The sequence below is a fragment of the Hemicordylus capensis genome, chromosome 1 (genome assembly GCF_027244095.1).
Source record: "Hemicordylus capensis ecotype Gifberg chromosome 1, rHemCap1.1.pri, whole genome shotgun sequence".
NCBI classification, from domain to species: Eukaryota; Metazoa; Chordata; class Lepidosauria; order Squamata; family Cordylidae; genus Hemicordylus; species Hemicordylus capensis.
The window spans coordinates 95,875,803-95,897,250 of NC_069657.1; the positions used below are offsets into that span (position 1 = coordinate 95,875,803).

General features: G+C 44.9%; 1 protein-coding gene and 1 long non-coding RNA gene across 9 annotated transcripts in view; one reads left to right on the top strand and one right to left on the bottom strand.

Annotated features, from left to right (window-relative positions):
* The window catches only part of PAMR1 (peptidase domain containing associated with muscle regeneration 1), a 130,975-nt gene that overhangs the window by 68,665 nt on the left and 40,862 nt on the right, over positions 1-21,448 (top strand). The window lies entirely within an intron of this gene.
* LOC128338902 (uncharacterized) overlaps positions 2,139-21,448 on the bottom strand; it is a 65,172-nt gene continuing 45,862 nt past the window's right edge. For 2 of the 4 annotated variants that reach the window (XR_008312749.1, XR_008312750.1), the window contains exons 2-3: positions 3,486-4,133; positions 2,139-2,590 (exon numbers count right to left, since the gene is read on the bottom strand). This is a non-coding gene — a long non-coding RNA (uncharacterized LOC128338902). Of the gene's footprint in view, positions 2,591-3,485; positions 4,134-8,237; positions 8,369-14,438; positions 14,536-21,448 lie in introns of those variants that run through there. The other 2 variants (XR_008312748.1, XR_008312751.1) reach the window with 2 other exon arrangements.

Here is a 21,448-nt window from a genome sequence, read left to right on the forward strand (position 1 = left end):
CTAATTTTTGTTACATAAAGCTTCAGCAGGAAAATTGGGCGGTCTGAATGCTCAAATACAATGGCACAGGAAGTGACTTGATTATCAAGCCAGAGGTTGCCAGTTTGAATCCCCGCTAGTATGTTTCCCAGATAGGAAGATGCTAGAATCCCCGCTAGTATGTTTCCATATAGGAAGATGCTGAAAGGTATCATCTCATACTGCGTGGGAGATGGCAATGGTAAACCCCATCTGTATTCTACCAAAGAAAACCACATGGCTCTGTGGTCGCCAGGAGTCAACAGTGATTCAACAGCACACTTTACCTTTACCATGATGGGCAAAGTGCAAATATATTCCTGCCAATTTAATGAGAGAGCAGCTGAGATCTGGCCTTCGTTCCCTATAAAGACTTGTATGGTATAGTTGTCAGCCAACTATATGTGTTACATATAAACAATTTTGCTGTCAGATAAGAACTATATTGTTTGTACACCTGTTCAAGGGTAAATGGAGAGGCCTTTCAGTGGTTGCTTCAAAGCTGTAGGGTTCTCACTCATTCAAGACCTGCCCAGTTCCTAGCCTGAGCATTTTTCAGAAGTAGGAAAGACTTTTGTTTTAAAAAGAACATATGGTGGCTTTCAGACAATAGGGTTAAAGGGTAGAACCCAGAAGGGTTGACATGGATATAGGTCAGGATGGGCTTGGTTTTTCTTACAGCTGTCACATGCTGAAAGGTTTGCTGGAATCAGTGTTTAGTCCAGCCATATGTGCTGATGGACTATCTTGCTATGGTAATTGAAAAATGACTAGTATTATACAAAGACTAAAATGAAGTTTGAAAAAGTATATCATTGAATATTTTGCTTTTTTATATGTTCTCAGGAGAAAAATTGTTACCTGTCTTGAGTCCTTGGGATATAGCTAAATGTTATAACTTATGAAATTATATTATTGTTATAATATAAGAAAATCCCCCTTTCTCTTTTTCCATGCATGTAGTAAAATAATGAAATTTACATGAGGCCAAGTCACATTCTTGCTATTTTCATGCTGAAACAAATGATTGTGGCTCCAGTTCCGTTTTTGAGGAAGGTTTAGAATAAGGCTTAGAATTAAGTATTGTGTTGACCACATCTGTTGCATCTATCAAAGACCATGTGCAATTCCAAAGGAGATCTGGTAATGAAACTCTGCTATAGTGTCTTTGCCTTTCAAGCTCTTTGTTTTGGAATATGTGTGCATTTTATATAGCTGACATGTTATGATTCACATTAGACCTACCAGTATTTGGGCTAGATAATTCTGGCATGAACTATACTGTTACAGATATATCATCAATTTTAGACAGATAAATACTTGGCAAGCTAAGTATATTTTGCATCTATGGTCATAGCTGTCTCAACGTTCTTTAGGGCCCAGTTCTTCCTCTGGTGTCGGCTTCAGTGATTTCAATGCAGTGGAGCTAGGGTGGTGGAGTGAGGACAGAACATGGAGGAGTGGAAGCAGAAGGAATTCCTGAAGGAATCTAGTGGGTCAGGACAGACAGATTCTGATGGGTTGCTTTCAGAGCTGTAACCGTGAGCACTGCTGTACTCCATAAGGTCTGAATGGGGCTAAGGAGGCTTCTTTAAACAATAGAGACATTTTAAAATAATCAGTTCAAGCTATGGGGCCATAATATACTATGACTACATTGTATGACACTTTTCTGTAAAGTTCCAGTCTGGTGGAGGGGGGAATGGGAAATATGGCGGGGGGGGGATCCGCTACCCCTTGCAACCCCTTGGAGTCATCTCTGCTCCAGAAGGGCTAAAGAGGTTTCGACTTGGCTTGTTCTGCAGCTCCCACATGCACAAACCGTCACTAGGATCAGCTCTTGGTCGAGCTGATATACACTGATAGAATATTGTGCTATAGTACTTGAAAAATGACTAATATAATACAAAATGCAGTTGGACCATTCTTTGAGTGATTGCGTAGACATGCCTCACATATAAGCACATTCTGACAGGCAGCTTGAAACTGTGGCTGAAGGGAAAGAAAATGTCTGGCATGCTCAGCTAATTACTAGATGTCCTTTTAGGGAAGCCTCATGGGTAAGGCTCCCTAAAATGATGGAGAGATGGGGGGAAATTAACAAGGCTAACTGTTATTAATTCAGCTTTGAATCCCAGTATTTTATTTATTTTATTTATTTATCACATTTATATACCACCTGATGTGTATCAATAGTCGATGTGCACAATTTAAAAACAACAAATATAAAACTGAGTAAAAACAAAACAATTCCACAGAATAAACAGTTAAAACAATTTCATGGGACCATATTTTTGCACCAAGAACCTGCCCATGGCAAGTGCCCACACCTGCTTAGAATCCACAGTTTTGAGTGGTTCTTGTTCAGAATGAATTAGAAAACACACCCAGATGCTCTCCGCACCCTGCTTGCTGTTTCGGGGTGGGCTAGTGGGGGTTCTCTGCATCCTCTCCTCCTGAAACATAATCTGCGCCACACAGTAACTTCTAATGGCAACTTTGTAGCTTCAGAACTGCCCGCCCATCCTCCTCGCTTGTCTTTCTTCTCCACACTCATCCTCCTGCTCTGCCTCTGCAATAGAATGGAATACAAAGAGACACCTTATGTTTGGAAGTCAAGCAGGGAAGGGTCTGAGTTGCGGTTGTAGGTCACTTGTTCCAGGTGAAAGAATACACCAGGTACAGCCCCCAAGGAGGACAGGCAGGGAGGCAGAGGGAGGACTCTTTCCAGTCACCTGGAAGGGAAGGGAAGGCAGCCAGCATGGTGCAACAGACAGCATGCTGGAATTAGTCAGGGGAAAGTTTGGACATAATTAACTCATGAGCAATCAGTTCTGTATTAATGGTTTGTTAGACAACTCAGACCCTTTCAAGTTCCCGTTCCCTCCCTTTTCATTTGCAAAAAACTGTAGAACCTGCAGGTTCTTGGTGCGAAAATACAATAATCAGTTTAAAATTAATTTCAGTTAAAAGTCTGAGAAAATAGCTGTGTCTTGAGGGTCTTTCTAAAAGCAATAAGAGATGGAGATCCTCTTATTTTGACAGGGAGCATATTCCAAAACCCCAGACAAGGAGCATATGAAAGAAAGCACTGGCAGCTGGAGTCTAAGTGACCCTGTTACCTTATCTTACAAGCTTCAGGCATATGCAATAGAGTGGCTGACACAATCACAATTAGCATAGGAGAAGCCACCTACCCTAATTTGGGAGAAATGCAGTGCAATGCACTGATCCCTCGTTAGTTAAAACCTGTTACAGAGTCCAGAAATAGGCCTTCCTGTACATCCCCTTTGGCACCCTTACAGAAGGGCCCAGCTTGGCCTGACCTAGGTTTGGGAGAGTCCAGGAAGGACATAGTGTTTATCAGTGTAACCAGGAGTAGCTTAGGGAGTCAGTTAAGGAAGCACAGCTGTTGTTATGCCCCCACCTTGAGGACTCTGAAGAGGAGTGGGGATCAGTGGACTTACTGGGAAGCAGGGAGACATCTGAGGAGGGTCAGGTCCTTGATCTGAGGCATCCGAGAGGGGGCAGGGTGAGTGGTTGCCATGGGAGGAGCCAACGGGGCGGAGACGTCTTCAGAGGGAAGGGTCAGAGTCCGAGCAAGAGGTTGAGCGGCCGTTGTCTCCCAGAGAATGTAGGCGAGAGAAGCTTCAACGGCAGGTTATGGAGTTGAGAAGCAGCGGCTGGTATTCAGCAAGAAGGCAGCGAGAGACTGACAATTTGTAGCAGCTAGCAGGAGTGGAGCATTGATTGATTGCACCTGGCTGTTGGCTATACATTCTGTAGTTTGTGCCCTGAGCAGATTGCTGGAGACAATGCATCTAATCAGCCTTTGTGACTTGTCTGGTGGATTGTGATTCCGGAATCTAGACCTTTGAAATTCTGCTAGAAGGCCTGGTTTATTGGCTATTGATGGGACTTTTGTGCCTTGACTATTTGCTTCTGTGTTTTCGGTGAGACTGTTTGCTTAAACCTGTTGCTTATCATTAAAGCTGAAATTAGAGACGCATTTTCAACTGGCTACTGTGTCATAAATTCATAATCAGCTAATTCAGTTCAGCAGGCTCATGACAGCTGTAGCATTCCACACTTCATGGGAGTCCACACAGAGCATCCTGAAACCCAGAAAAGAGATTGTTTTAATGAAAGGCAGTATACAAATTTAAAAATAAATAAATTTCTCATATGGATACTCCAAGGCATTCTTGAGACCCCCAAGCCAGGCAGCCCTAGTCCTGTCTTCTTTCCAGCACTTACCTGCATTCTCACCTAGGTGTCAAAACTATTCAGCCATATCCTGGTAAGCTCTAGAGTCAACAGGACAAAATCCCTAAAACTAACACAGTACTTCCAAGGCAATTCCATCTTCCCGTCTCACTTTTTTGAGACCCCATTGTTTTATTGCCATTGTTTTATTGTTTTCCACTGAGGACCATTCCCATTAATCTTGAAGTGACACTGATGAAGTGGCTGGCAAAAGTCCCCAATTTGTGCAGTCTTTGGGATCCATTTGGAAGGCTCTTAGGCCCTCTGCTCTGCCATCACTACATCCCATTTTTTTTCTGGTGGGAACTTGGCTTCCCTTCCACTCACATTGTACAATTAAATACAGGGAGGGCCCCATCCTGCCTGCGTTCCTGGGAGTTTTATATTTTTCACCCCCAGTTTCTCTCTCCTGTATGTTTGTAGTATCAGCTAGCTAGGCTAGAAGGTTTTTTAAGATTTATATTTTACCAGATAAAGAGGGGAGGGCAGTCAACATCTCTCCTTCAGTTAGAGAGAGAGCCCCCTAAATGACCCCTATCTGAAGATTAGCCCAAAAATTGCAGACTCATGAGAGTTTGTTCCACTGCTAGCCAAAGAACCCAGGAGAGCTTGAAGCCTTTCTGTTCAGGAAGGAGCTCTCTATGAATTCCATCTGACAGGCAGTGTGTAGAACATTCTCTCATGAGAAAGCAATCCATGGCAGACCATGCTCAGGCTTTTACCACCTAAGTCTGAATGAATTTTAGACCATTTTTCCTGGCCAAGGATATCCATGAGGTGTCCTTTTCAGTATAGCTGACCCTAGCCACACAATCCCCATTCATGGCCCCCAGTTGCTTAGTCCCCCTTAGCATCGGTACAGTCTTCCATCCTGTCAGTGGCCCCTCCATAAAGACTGCCTCCATGTTAATTCCCACTTCCTGGTTCTCAGTAACCTCCCTTTATCTGTATAATCCCATCCCAAAGTTTGCTCAATTGCTGGGAAACTGAACTGCAGCCCTCTCTCCATAGAACAAAGCAGGTTCTCCTGCTCTGACTTTTGTTTTTCTACCCATACTTATTCGGGTTTCTCTCTCTCTCTTTTCCTCTTGCTGATCCTCTGGATCATCCCAATATAATCTCTTCACCCAAACTTGTTTGGTTCTCTTTCCTCTGCTCCTTCCCAGAATCTCCAGATTCGCTCTGTCTGTTGTCTTCACTCGAGTTTCTTTGAGTCTCTTTCTCTCCTCCACTCCTTCTCTGGATCGCTGGAATTGTTCTGTTTTCCCTCCTTACCCAATCCCACTCGGGTCTCTCTCTCTCTCTTTCCGTCTCCCTTGTACCCTCCATTCTCAACACCTGCCTCTGTATTGCATTTACACTAAGGTAGCCAATACAGTAGAGGTTAAGTTCAAAAGCCCAGACATATGTACAGTTTGCATGTTCTGTGTAAAATGGGAATACCTGTGTATTCCACCATATCCATGCCTCTACATTGTATTCAATAAATTATACTTTTGTTTGGACTTTTAAGACTGCAGTTGTGACTTTCTTGGGAGGACTGCCTGCTGTATAACCATGTCAAGGATTCTGATAGTGGTCTCAAAACCATACACCTATTAACAAACCAAGGTTGGAGGCACCATCCATGGTAGAACTTTTCCTCTTACTTCATTCAGCAGCTGGGTAGGAAGGAGCCCTCTTACCCAGCTGCTGCTTAGCCTATGAGCACGGAAAGCACCTCTGACCTTAGTTTCATCTGACAGACAACTGGCAAATAGGAGCATGAACAGATCTCAATGCAGGGTAGGTGGCTTCTCCTAACCCAAGTATGAATGTGTGAATTACACTAGTGTGCCTTCAGGTTGACTGTGCACCTTGACATCATCACATGCTGCACCTTGTGGGAGCATGACAAGGAGCTAAATTCCCAGTGACTGGCAATCACTATTGGAGCAAGTTGATATTTGGACATCACCTGAAAGTATCTTATGTGTGGGGACAAACATTGTTGTTTTCACCAAACCCAGGAATTACCTGCCACCTGTGCAGGAAGGTAATAGTGTACTGTAAGGAGATCTTCCCCAAGTAATGGCAGGTTTCTTTAATGCTGTCTGTATGTAATTGAGTATAATGCATACCCACCCTAGTATTCCCTCCATATTTTATTTATTTATATATTTATTTGATTTGTATGCCGCCCTTCCAAAATGGCTCAGGGCAGTTTACAATTAAAACACACCACTAAAACAGTAAAGAGCTAAAACAAATATAACAATTAACAATTTAAAAACATTTTAAAACAACAATAAAACAATTACAGTGATTAAAAACCCTGAAATTGGGTTTTGAATTTTAAAATAAACCAGAAATTTAAAACCCCACAATTAGGAAGCTGAGAAAGCTTGGGTGAAAAGAAGGGTTTTAAGGTGTTTTTTGAAAATTGCCAGAGATGGGGAGGATCGTATCTCAGCAGGGAGCGCATTCCACAATCTCGGGGCAGCAACCGAGAAGGCCCGTCTCTGTGTAACCACCAAACGAGTTGGAGGTAACTGGAGACGGACCTCCTCAGATGACCTCAATGGGCGGTGGGGCTCATAATGAAGAAGACTCTCTCTTAGGTACCCAGGGCCTAAGCCGTTTAGGGCTTTGTAAGATATAACTAGCACTTTGTATTTTGTCCGGAAACCTATTGGCAGCCAGTGTAACTCCATCAGTAAAGGAGTAACATGGTCTCTCTGAGATGACCCAGAGACCAACTTGGCTGCCGCGTTCTGAACCATCTGAAGTTTCCAGACTACATACAAAGGCAGTCCCACGTAGAGCGCATTACAAAAGTCAAGTCTGGAGGTTACCAGCAGATGTACCACAGTTTTGAGGTCATTGATCTCAAGAAACGGGCGCAGCTGGCATATCAGCCGGAGCTGATAGAAAGCAACCCTGGTCACTGCCTCAACCTGAGAAACCAGGGAGAGATGTGGATCCAGAAGTACTCCCAGACTGCGAACCTGTGCCTTTTGGGGAAGTGTGACCCCATCTAGAACAGGCAGATCAAAATTGTCTCTAGAGTTCCGACCCCGCACAATAAGTTCCTCTGTCTTATCTGGATTCAGCTTCAGTTTATTCTCCCTCATCCACCCCATTACTGCTTCCAGACAGGCATTTAGGGAGGATATGCCAGCTCCTGAAGAAGTTGACATGGAGAAGTAGATCTGGGTGTCATCAGCATACTGGTAACACCCAGCTCCAAATCCCCTGATGATCTCTCCCAGCGGTTTCATGTAGATGTTAAAAAGCACTGGAGAAAGTACGGAGCCTTGAGGGACACCATACTTAAGCTCAGATTTTGAAGAGCAACAATCTCCAATTGACATCATCTGGAATCTGTCCGAGAGGTAGGAGCAGAACCACTGTAAAACAGTGCCTCCCACCCCCAACACCCAGGATACTATGGTCGATAGTATTCCAGGATACTATGGTCGATAGTATTCCAGGATACTATGGTCGATAGTATTAAAACATTCCAGGATACTATGGTCGATAGTATTAAAAGCTGCCGAGAGATCCAAAAGGACCAACAGAGTCACACTTCCTATGTCAATTGCCAGTTGGAGATCATCCATCAAGCTGACCAAGGCAGTCCCCACCACATACCCCACCCGAAAACCAGTTTGAAATGGGTCTAGATAATCACTTTCCTCCAAGAACGCCTGGAGCTGAGAGGCCACCACCCTCTCAATTACCTTGCCCAGCCATGGGAGGTTGGAAACAGGCCTATAATTGCTCAACTCTGAGGGATCTAATGCAGGCTTCTTTAGAAGAGGTCTAATGATTGCCTCCTTAAGACAAGGAGGCATCCTGCCCTCTCTCAGAAAAGCATTTATGATATCCACCAGGCTGTTTACAACAACCTCCCTGCAAGATCGAACAAGCCATGTTGGACAAGGGTCAAGAGAACAAGTGATAGGCCTCACCGATCCAAGCAGCTTGTCCACATCCTCAGGAGTCACAAACTGAAACCGATCCAGTCGAATCACATAAAAGGAGTCGTTGGGCACCTCCAGCTCAGACATCAAATTAATTGTGGAGTCTCCATCTAGGTCGGCCCGAATCCGAGAGATTTTATCTGTGAAAAACTCTTTAAACACATCACAGCAGGTAACTGATGACTCCAAATTCTGGTTCAAGGGAGGGGGGGCAGATACTAATCCCCTCACAACCCTGAACTACTCCGCTGGCCGTGAATTCGCAGAGGCAATACGGGCAAAAAAGAACCGCCTCTTTGCTGCACGTATTGCCTGAGCATAGATCTTTAGATGTGCTCTATGTCGCAATCTGTCAGATTCGAGTTGAGTCTTCCTCCACTTGCACTCCACCTTGCTGTTTCAGCCCCCGTAGATCTTCTGTATACCAAGGGGCCAATTTTGAAGTGGGTTGGAGGGGACTCTTGGGAGCAATTGTGTCTACTGCCCTGGTGAGCAAGTTGTTCCAATTCTCAACCAGGGCATCAACAGGATCACCAGCAAAGCCAACATTAAACCCCTCCAAGCCTTCTTGGAATCTTAATGGATCCAATAACCTCTTCGGGCGGACCATTCTAATGGGCCCTTCGCCCCTGCAGAGGTGGGAAGTGGTTGTAAGTCCAACCTTAACCAGATGGTGGTCCGTCCATGACAATGGGGAAATCACAGGAGTCCCCACCCATGGAACACCTCCCTGATCAGAGTAAAATACCAAATCAAGCATGTGACCTGCAATATGCATCGGTCCAGAGACCACTTGGGATAGGCCCATAGTTGTCATGGCCGCTATGAACTCCTGAGCTGCCCCAGACAGATTGGTCCCGAAATGAACATTGAGGTTCCCCAGCACCAAAAGTCTGGGAGACTCCAACGCGAGTTCCGCAATCAAGTCCGTGAGCTCAATAAGGGATTCCGCTGGGCAACGGGGTGATCAGTACACCAACAGATCGCACCGAGGTCAAAGATCTGGCAGGACAGCCGGAAGGGGAGACCGCTATTAAATTTCTGACTACCCTTCCCCTGGAACGGCCCACTGACCTGCCAACATTACTTCTTCTATTCCGCACCACCACCGGGATGGCTGCCCCATAGTCAACGAAGGCACCCCCCGTCCCCCCATCTTCAGATGAATCGAAACACATTACAATTTTCAACCCAAGTCTAAAACAGCTTAAAACTAATTAAACAGAAGCCCTCTAGCCCTCGCCCTTGTTCTCCCCCAAAGTGGCTCCTCTGCCACCACAAGAAGCCTCCCTATAAAGCCCAAAACTGAGCAGGTGACCTGAGGAACGGCTGAGTCACTCAGGGGCTGGTCCCAGTCCAGCCCACACTTCCCACAGATGTTAACCTGAGGCTGCAGCCCCATAGGGGAAGCAAAAGCAGGCAGGCAACAGCAGAAGGAACCCCAGCACCCACCTGGTCTCTCACATATGGACACAACACACCATCACAGCCACATGTGCTACTCTCTCCTGCCTCCTACTTCCCCACACTTGCCTACTCCATTCATTGCGGGCCTCACCAATAAATTCCACTCTGTCACTCCCTTTCCCACACTCCATGTGACTGCATCCTTAATTCTGTGGCATTAATACTCTTACCATTGGCAACTACTGCTGCATCATGGGTAATGCAGGAAATTGTATCTTTATTTTTGGTGAATTATTCAAAATGAGTATTGTTTTACATATCTGCATGGTATGTCCCTTTTTGATCCCTTACTGAGAGATGTGTGACAGCAGGGGGTACCTTCAGATCAAATCCACATAATCAAGGTCAACTGAAAACAGGCTTTAGATATGCAGTGCTGTTTTAAACCTTTGACTGAGAAAAAGCAGGATAGTTGAGATGATGAATTTTTAATGAACTGGAGGAATGCCCTATGGCTTATTCAAGGGAACTTTTTGTTGTTGTTGTTATATACAGTATACCTTATTCTGTTCTATAAAATGCTGGAATATTGTGGGAGGTGGTTGTCCTGCAACCTAAATTCCACATATCTCAATAGTGGACATTATGGCAAAGTCTCCTTTCAAATTGGCTTCAGGTGAACATTTTTTAAAAATCTTTTCTTTGGTATTTCCTGTGAAGTACATTGGGAAAATAGTAACAACAGAAAATTATACTTATTTTGTTTCAAAGAGCAGGATCATGAACTGAAAATTCTCTGGCGTAAAAATGGAAGCTAGGAAGGTTTTTGAATAGCATTCCTATTCTGAGTCTTACAGGAAGAAAGACTGCAGCTTTTCACTATCTAGATCCTGCCAGTGCAAAACTGTTTTCTGAGACATGAAAGTAAGTGCTTTTGGAAGACAGGACACTTTTGTTGGTGTATAAAAACTGGGCCTAACCCATTTTTAATGCAGCTTCATCACTAAATTCAGCAGTTACATCATTGGTAGAAAAATCTGGTCTCTCCAATGTGCTGGATGAAGAGCAGGAAAAAATAGTCTCCTTTCCCCCTAATGAAATGACTCTCAGCCAAGATAATTTAAACACTTTAGTATACTGTACACTAAGAACAAAAATTAGTGTGATACATGTTGCATGATTATGGCTTGCCCATGTTGCTCTGGAAACTGTAGGTTTAGGAGGATTCTGATAATGGTGTTAGAAAATCTTATCCCTGAAGTGAGGATAGAACTATTATAGTTCAGCTATATGCCATGAGGCAAATAGAAGATTATCTTGCCTGTATTTTCCTTCTAAGTGGAGCAGAGGATGTGAGGGTGGCGGTGGCAGCATTCAGAAGAGAATTGGCAGCCATTGGAGAAATTAAATATCAATTGTTCTGCCCTAAGGGATTGATTCTCCCCTAATCTTACACCTCTGCTCCACATTTGATTTACCTCAAGTAAATATGGGTTTGGGGAGGAAAGGAAACTCTTTTGTCAACACAGAGCATTTCCCAGGTTTCTAAGGAAACAGTTGAAACTGTTTAAGTTTGTATGTTGTTGAGATGAAATAGAACCAGCTCTGTGCCATGATCCATGATCAAAAAAGATGCTGACCCACAAAGTATGCTGCTTAATTCCTTTGGCTTTCATTAACAGTAAAACCAAATGTAATCTCTAAATCCCTGTGGCCTACTGAGAGGTGTGTGTCAGCAGAGGGTACCTTCAGATCAAATCCACATCATCAAGGAACCTAGCTCTTAGCTCCTGTACCCTCTTCTTCCTTGTCTGGTGACTTTGGCCTCTCATTCCCACAACTGAGCCCAAAGGCCACTCTAGCCAACAAGATCATCACTGAAAGTATGCAGTGGTGCAAGCATTCACCTAGCCCTATTTGCAACTGAGGGGTCACCCTCTTCTCCCCTTCCTCATCTTTGCTGGACCTTCCCAGTCCTCCCTCAGGTTTTTTTTTTTTACCCTTAGCTTCCTCCTCTGCTGCCTGTCTGGGGCTTTGTATGTCCCTGGTTCTCCATAGGCTCTCCCCGACTGCAACTGCCACCCTCCCACTTCTCTGTGGGATCTTGGCCAGCCCAATGTCTGGGTCTGACTCTTCCTGTGGCTGGCCAGTACAGCTGCATGACACATTATCCAGGCATTGCCTGCCACGATCAGGCTCCATATTCTAGTGTTCACTTTTCTAGTTTCATTGTCTAAGAAGTGAGAATTCTAAAGCATTGCTTATAGCACTGCGGTAACTTCTTCTGGACACTAGAGGCATGAGGAGTTAGGTTAACAAGTTTCTCTTGGTCAGTTAAGAGTCAAACTGTTCCATTGTTGTTGAAGGATATGCCTATTTGTGTGCTATGTCTCTCTCAGTATGTGATGTTTTAGTTTCTTAATAAATATTAAGGTTTAAGATTTTTTTAACTCAGCCAACTGTCTCCAGATAATCTCTTGGGCTAAGTATCTTTACCACCAGAGCATACTCTGCTGTGTGAGAACTTTAATGTTTCTCCTCACATCCCTAAACACATTTGAGGCATGGATATTAGGGGTTTGCAATTTGATTCAACCTCAAATTGATTTGGGTAGAGTCGAGTCAAACCATAGGGCCGAATTTTGGGTAGAAGAGTATTGCCCCTGATTCAACTCGAATTGATTTGGGGGATTTGAGAACCAATTCGAAGCCCATTTTGATGAATAAAGCGGCCTCCAAATGGCACTTTATTCCAGGAAGAACTTTTGGCATTTTTATGACAAGATTTCATTGGAAAATATTTCCCCCCTGAAGAAGGATTTGGTTGATACCAAATTTTAAAGCACTGTGGGACTTTAGTCTCTACTTTTGCATCGGAACTGGGTGCTTCTCGTCCCCCACCATTTCTTAGGGAAATAAAACATAGAGAGCTCTGTGTGCTGTACAGTGGTGGCTTCTGCTGACTGGGACTGCAGTGGTAGATGGGGTGGAGGACATTTTGTGGACTTAGATTCATACCCATACGAGCAACAATTCATCCTCCCCATGTGTTATATTCTACCCAGCAAACCCTTGTATTTAGTTGTTTCGATGTTTATCAGTGGGGAACCTGTGTGGGGGAGGAGTCAGAAAGGAAAAGGGAGGGAAAGGAGAATGAGAAAATGGAGTTGTTGCTGAATAAACCTTTAGTTAATGGCACTGCAGGGCAGAGGCGTAACTAGGGAAAATAGCGCCTAGGGCAAGCACTGAAATTGTGCCCCTGTCCAAACAGGAATGATGGAACTTGTAGTCAACAATATCTGGAAATCCTTGTTAAAAGGAACACTGTACCATCTAGACATGGTTGTTGATAAAACCTGAAAACATGAGCCATCTCTGTAAAAGACTTAGAACAACAGTCAGGAGTTATGCGAGGATTCCAAGTGTCATTTTCTCTGTCTCATCTCATTCTTTTTAAAAAACATGACTTTGTCCTAGAGGATCACCTGCCCAAATAGCCACTAGCAAAATAGGGGAAGAAGAATGTGGTGTTGGCGGCGGTCTGTAAACCAGTGAATGATTCCTGCCAGCCTTTGTCTTATGATGACTGTTGGCTCATGATGGGGTATATGTGCATTCACCACACCAGTGCTTACTTTGACACCAAGAGGGAGGAGGATACTTTAGTTTGCCACACTAGACAGAGGCATTTGCAACAGGAGCAGACAGCCAAGTTCTGCCAGGGCCAAAACCAGCCCCTGCCAGACTAAGAAATCATTGTAATTTGCCCCTTCCTGTCACAAGCAGTGTGCTGTTCTTTTATTATTGACTCTAACTCTCAAATATCCCAGTCATGGATGGAAAATTTAGGGTCAATTTACAAGAGACACATTTTCTACATGGAAGTTTCTTCTGTGCAGGTGTTGTGCAGAAACCCATGTGTAGTGACCGCCAGGGGCATAGCAAGGTTGGAATGGGCCAAGATGAGATTTTAAAATGGGCCCCCAGCCCCTCAAAGTCCAGGGCCTCCACACACCCCAGGCCCCCAAGGATTTAAGTCTGATATTTCAAAATAAGTATGCTGCCTGGAAATACATTTCACTGAATACACACATGCACACTTCACAGTATATAGTGATATACATTGAATACTATATATTTGTGCTACTTTTAATGCCTAGAACACACTAGCAATGCTAATTATTAAAATGGCCCCCTCGCTGCAGATTAGCAAAGGAGACTTTCAAGCATGCAGGGTGAGCCTATGTTTGTTTTCTCAGAATTCTGAACAAATTCAGTAAAGTTTGATTCCAGGAGGTTTTTCACACGAGGCTTTTAAAGCCCTTTAACACACATCTCCTCTGGAATGGAGGTGCTGCATTCACATGTTGGCTAGATTTACTCTGAAGTCCCTGCAAGTTATTGGAGAGCAGTTCACACACAAGAAAAATAAAATAAAATAAAAGCACAACACATGCGTCACAGTTCTCACTCAGACCTTCTGGGTTGCAAAACAACTTGAACATAAGTGCATTTATGAATGAATGAATGAATGAATAAATAAATAAATAAATAAATAAATATTTGTTCCAGAAGTGTTTGTAATTTTCTGACATGAAACAAGCCACTTATAGGCCTTTTAAGATAGTTTTTGTTTTTAAAGCCAGCACATTTTTCAGTCTGTTTTAAATTAAATATTCAGAGACTTCTCAGTCTCGCCCCACCACCCATATCAAAGCCCTATGGCAAGCAGATCCTTATATTGAGGGAGGGGGTAACCACAAAAAGGAATTCACAGCCTACCTGGCAAAGGCTGTACTGGATGGTCTGGGCAGAGGGTCTGCTGCACGGAACTCTGCCAGCCTCCTTCCTAGCTTCCTGCCTCCCTTGGGGCCTGCCGAGTTCAGGCTTCAGGGAGGCCTACTCGGAGGCCTCTCTGCAAGCCCCGCCCACCTGCCAATCAGCTGAGAGGCGGGGAGAGAAGAGCTCTGCAGTTTGCAGGCTGCTCTGATCCTAGGCCGGAGCTGGAGGCAAGTGGCTGAGGGGCCCTGGAGCTGAGCAGGTGGGCAATGGGGTTCAGGTGGCAGGAACTGGCGTGGTGCTCCCACCTCAGTGGCGCCTAGGGCACGTGCCCTGCCTGCCCCCCCCAGTTCTGCCTATGCTGCAGGGAAATGACTTCATTAGCAAGCCAGAGGTTGCTGGTTTGAATCCCTGCTGTTATGTTGCCCAGACTATGGGAAACACCTATATCAGGCAGCAGAAATATAGGAAGACTAGCCAACCCCGCACAGAGCATCTATGTGCTCTTTGGGGCCAGCGGTTACCTCTTCCCCCCACACCTTCTGCCCCAGTCTCCACTTCCAGGTCCAGCCGCCTCTCCTCCCCACCACCACTTCCCCGCCTCTCCTCCCCACCACTCACTTTCTCCCACCTCTCCTGGGCTTTGCCTCCGTGGCTGGACTGCCACTGCTGTGGCAACCAATCCTCCTGGGTGCACCTCAGCCAATCAGGCCCGTCCGCCACCCAGCCAATCAGCTGAGCACCGGGACACACATTTCAAGGCACACCCAAGAGAATTACACACACACACACACACACACACACACACACACATTCTGAAAAAATATATATATTCTGAAAGGCATCATCTCATACAACGCATGAGGAGGCAATGGTAAACCTCTCCTGTATTCTATCGAAGACAATCACAGGGCTCTGTGGTCGCCAGGAGTCAATACCGACTCGACGGCACACTTAACTTTACTTTACTAAATCTATATAAGATTTATTTGTGTGTATGAGGGCTATAAAACAGTGCAGTTGTGCAAACACTGACATACACATAGACACACACACACCCCATGGATTAAGCTCCCTACACACACACACACACCAGTGGCGGCTGCTGGTTCCTGGGACTAGGTGGGGGCACTAGGCAGGGCAGGTGATGAGTGGAGCCACAGGTAGTGAGAAGTGGAGCCAGGACTACATGGGTGCCTTAGCAATAACTGGCAAAGTGCAGATTTGTAGCTAATGAGTGGGATCAAATACAAACACTTACATACAACACTTACACAACTCTCATTTGCTCATCAGCAGAGATACAGAGAATTATGGAAAGCATCAGTTGCTTTATAGTGCTTAACAGGACTAGAGTATTGTGTAGATTTTTAATACAGCAGGATTAAATACAAGCACACTCACAGAGGAAAGGAACTGTACAAGGCACAAGTAAAGCACAGACCACCTACAAAAGGCTGCTTCTGTGGAGAGTAAATCCACAGGAGTACCAGGGCAGCTCTGTCAGCCTGACTATTTCAAAAATTAATAGTAGTACTACTAACAAACAACGAAGAATAATGAACTCTGAGCCAGAGTTGTACAGTTGTTAGTGTACTGGACTAGACTGGGGAAATCCAAGTTCAAATCCCCATTCAGCCATGAAACTCACTGGGTGACTCTGGATGACTCTGGGACAATCACTTATCTCTCAGCATAACCTTCCTCATAGGGCTGTTGGTTAGAATTTAATCACTATGGGTTCTTGGAGGAAGCACAGGCTATACATGTAAAAGTAAATAGATCCATATAAGCAGAGGTAAAGCAAAGACCAGTTACAAAAGTGGAGAACAAATGCATACTGAAGTTACAAGGGCAGTTCTTTCTGCCTATTTAAAAAAATACATACATCAATAATAGAAAAATCACAGGTGTTTTAATGATGCTTGCTGCAGCTATGAACCATCTCCTGTAACTTAGAGGACACTGTGGGAAGCAAAGATACATGGGGACACACTCTTCCTACTCCATGCTTCCTAAACATGTCTGGGTGCCATTCACTGCCCACCTTGGGTGCCCACCACTTGTCTAGGTGCAACAAATCCCCCCCCCAGATCACTTCCTCAATCCTTGCCCAATGAACCATAACCCCCAGTGGACATATGAACGTTACAGATACTGGCCACAATCTAGAGAAAATCCTGGTTAGCTCTCTGCATAGCAAATGGATTTTAAAAATTATTTTCCTTTCTAACAGAATTCATTCCTTCTCTACATCTTTTGTGTCCAAATGATGTAGTTTTGGACTGTGTCCATTTCCTTGGGGGCATGAGCAAACTACCAGTTGTAACTAAGGATGTGCAAACAGGTTCTACATCGAACGTGACCCAGACCATGCAGAGGCCAATTGTGCAGGCGTGGCAGCCTCCAAAATGGCCACTGAGACGGAGGGGGAAGGCTCAAACAGGCCGAAGAGCTGGCCAGCCTTGATGCCCACATCAAGGGAGGCCGGTGGGGAAAGGGGAAACCTCCGGCAAGGGAGAGAACAAGCAAAATAAACACTGTTTAGGCAGCAAATGTTCAGGGGGAGAGCTTGCTTGGCTTCGGAGCCAAGCAGTGAGCCAGGTGACGATGCCCCCTTTGCGTGGGATGTTACTGGAGGGCTCACCACCATGGCCAGTGATGGCTCCTGTTTTACTGATTGTTTTACTGCCTCATTTCAATACTACTCCACCTCCCATCCCTTCTTTTGTTCTTTCCCCACCTGGGACCCACCTCCACCCAAACACCACCATTGCACCACTACCATAACCTTCTCCTCCTTCTTTCCCAGGCCACTATGGAGGTGCATCTGCCTACTCCGGCTTTAAAGACACCAACCACCCTAGGAGGAGAAAATCAAATGAATAAGGAGCTCTGTGCAGGAAAAGTGGGCATGTCCTCTCTGTCAGAAATGTGCCGGTGGGGCGGAGTGGAGAGAGAAAACAGAGAGAGAGGAACATAGGAAGCTGCCATATACTGAGTCAGACCATAGGTCCATCTAGCTCAGTATTGTCTACACAGACTGGGAGCGGTTTCTCCAAGGTTGCAGGCAGGAATGTCTCACAGCCCTATCTTGGAAATGCCAGAGAAGGAACTTGGAACCTAGATACTCTTCCCAGAGCGGCTCCATCTCCTAAGGGAAATATCTTACACTGCTTATACATGTAGTCTCCCATTCATATGCAACCAGGGTGGACCCTGCTTAGCTAAGGGGACAAGTCATGCATGCTACCACAAGACCAGCTCTCTTCCTGGAGGAAATGGATGGTGTGTGTGTGTTTTTGGTAGGAGCTATGTGTTTGGAGGGGAAATGCTGGGATAAATTAGAAGGTGGGCAGTGCCCCTGCCACCTTTATAGAGGAGCTGCTGGTGGTACTGTAGTGCTAGGCATGGCAGGTCTGTAGTGGTAGGCATTGGAAGGCTCCTCGGTCAGGCAAATACAGTGGCAGATATCAGTCTCTGCTTAGCTTCCTTTCGTGCAGAAAGAGAGCCAGAGACCTGGCAGACTTTTGAAATGAAGGGAAGCAGAGATAGTCAAAAGGCAGGGGTGGCCCTCTTGTGAGGCAAGGTGAGATGGTTGCCTCAAATGCCAGTGCAGGGAGAGGCACAGGGGGCAGCAATTAAAGGGTTCCTGCCACCACAGGTGCCACCTTATCATCCACTGCTGCTGCCCTTCTTTGCTTTCCTTTGGTACACTTTTCATTTCCCCCCTCCTCACCTTGCTGTGGTGCACCCTTTCTTTCCCCACAATTTGATGTGGAAATGCCCTTGCAGCCATTGCCTGGTTTGGTATCATAGTCTGAGAGTGCTTGTGTGCCAACACTACTGCCTCAGCAGCCAGCATGGTCTGAGAATGCTGAACACTCAGTGGCAACAGATGCAGGGAGGGCATCATATTGTCCCGTCCCCCACCCCCCGCAAAATGTCTTGGGCTGCTCCTGTTAAAAGAGGTTGACCAACAAATATTGACTTTTAAAAAAAATTCAAGTGACTCAAGCTGAGTGGCAAGCTGCAGAGGAGGGAAGAAACCCAACAAGAAACCAAACACAAGACTGTGCCCTTGTAGAACATTTGGGTAAGAGCGGGGCTCTACCTGGACTGGCCCCCTGCCAGAACTGGCTCAGCTTCTCTGTGCTCCAGCCCCTGCTGAGTTTTGTACTGGGACCTTGAGGAAGGGTGAGAGAGGGTTATAGAATTGTTAGCCAAAGTGACCTGTAACAATAAAAAAATTTCCAGCACCAGATACTGTATGTCAGTCAGACCCTATTTATAAACACTGAGCAAGATACCAGGTTCCTAAACAGAATATTTTCTTAGCACTTTAACAAAGTCCATCCCACCCCAAATCTCATTTGACATCCCAGGAGTAAGGAATCCCAGATTTCAAAACCTTAACCTCAATACCTCCCCACTCTCTGCATGATTAACCCCTCTTATGTATATGTTGGGTACAATCCTATTCTCTTTTCAGCCTCACTTTGACCAAGCTCTCTCCAACTCTCCCATCTCTTTAAATTGGTACTGTGGAATTGAACATTCTGGCTCAGTAGGCCTCCCATGGACCTGCTGGCCTTCGAAGCGAGGGACTCTGACCCCTTTTTGCTCTGAGACTTCCTGTCACCTTTGTCTAAAACAAAGCCCAGCAAATTCAAGCCCTTGAGGAAATGCTGGGATCTCATATTGAATGGGGAATTCATTGCTTAGATCCAACTTCCACTTCTTTTCGGTTTCTCAGTCTCTGCTGCCAGCCATGCACTGTTTATTCTGCATCCCAATGAAGGCTGCTTCATTGATCTAAACTCTGCTGTGCCATCACTACCAGCATTAGATAATGCCAGTGCCAGCCCTAGTTTCCTTGGATGGGCCTGTGAAAGTGTTCTCCTGGTTCGTTGTCTGTACTTGACTCCTGCCCACTATCATCGTTCAGTAATACAAGGGTTTTTAGTTAGATGCTTCTTTAGGTTTCTTTTTCTTTCTCTTTACTGACTGACTCGTGTTTAAAAGAGACTTACTTCCTCACAGCCTCTGGCAGCAGTAGCAGTAGAAATGACTGCACATTATCCTTAAATAGGATAATTATTGTGGATTTAAAAAAATTTTATTTTAAAGGTCTTTGATTCTTTAAAGAAGCAAGAGACATCTTTTTTATAGATAATGGAAGAAATGTTGCTGAGATGCATTGTTTCACAAATGCTTCATGTGACTACTTGGGATTATCTTTTGAACAGAAGTGCATGGGGAGAAAGGTGGCAGATTATTACAGTCCAAGACCAGCATAAGATAGAACAGTAGAGAATGATTCAAAATAATAAAAAACAAATTATGGAACCATAAAACTATATAACTCTAAAATTGCTACTCTAATAGTATAAAGCTATATTATAATACTATAAAGCGGCTATCCTTAGAAAAGAGGGTAGCTATGAGATTATTAAACAGCTATATTTGGGGAAAAAATTGAGCAGATAAAATGTGAAATATATAAAACGCAAAAAGTGGTGACTAAAATGGGGTATATAAAATAAGGCATCTAAATAGGTATACTAAAAAAGATTTTTAAAAGTCAGTGGTTTAAATCTATGCAGCGCTGATGCAAGGGAAAGTCCTGGCAGTCACAACCTGGCAGATCCTACACACTGCCTTGCAGAACTTAGCAGTGTTATACGTGAAGGCCGGGTTTTCATTCGAAAGCAGCAACCAGGTATAGACATGGTTTGGGCGGCCAGGGTACTTGTGAAGTAGTGGAAATATAAGCTTGGCCTGAATGTCTCTTTAAAAGGGGTAAAAGATGAGTGCATGTTCTGTGGTTTCTATCTCCCCAATGTCACAGGGACAAAGTATCTCTGCAACTGGGATCTTTCCGTATTTGCCTTCCAGTTCAGCAGAGGGAAGGGTATGACAACGGGTGAGGGTATAAACACTTCTGTGGCTTGGGATTTCTAGACACAGCCATCTCTAGACTCTCAATCCTGTGTCTTTAATGTGAGAATGGCTGAGCTGACTGTGCATTATATTACTTGCATGAGTACATTATTACCATGACCAAAGGAACATCTGAAATGAACCTAAGACAGTGGTAGACCACTGGAAGACTGTGGGCCAGATCTGGCTATTAAATAACTCCCAATTGGCCCATCATTTGCCCATACCCTTGCAGAACACTGAAGGAACTTCTGGCCATAGGAAATCTCTCCTAAAGGTGCTCTTACCCCTGGACTTCCAGGCTGAAGTCCAGGGCCTCCACAGCCCCAAGCCCCCACCACCCCAATCTTCTTTAGTCTGTCCCATATGGTGTGGTCTTACTGCCATGATGCTTAATGGGGGGGGCAGGGGGGCGGCTCCAAAGGCCTCTATGTCCAGGCTCCAAAATTACTTAGGTGCACCTCTGATCTCTCCATAGCTGATATCAGAAGGAATGAAAAAATGCCAAAATTGTTTCCTCTAGCCACAATCTCCTTTCTAGGACAGAAAATACACTAATATGGGGGCATAAGTGAGTAATGAGAGAAGGGACATGGCCTCTGTCTCCTCCCTTATATCACACTAAGTTGGCCTGCTGGCCACTGCCCTAATATAAGGGCCTGTCTCCAGAACCTTACAGCATGCTATGGACCCCTGTGTCCATACAATCCTTTTCCTTTTACCTCCTTGCCCATGAGCAGCAAACATAAGGGATGCTGAAACTTTGAGAACTACAGTCAGAGGTGCACCTAGGTAATTCACAAACCACACCACCCAGGACAACTAAAGAGGATTTGGGGGGTCCCAGGGGGTGAGGAGGCCCTGGACTTCAGCCCTGAAGTCCAGGGGTAAATGCTCCTCTGACTGCAGTGGGGTAGCAATGTTGCCACTGCTAACCATCTGAGCAAGGTAGAATTAAGTGATTTCTTGGCATTGCATACTATAACATAAGGTATATTGCTTAACATATCACATTACGATCCAGAAGGTTAATTGGTCTAAAAGGCAGAGAGAATTATTACAACTATGGA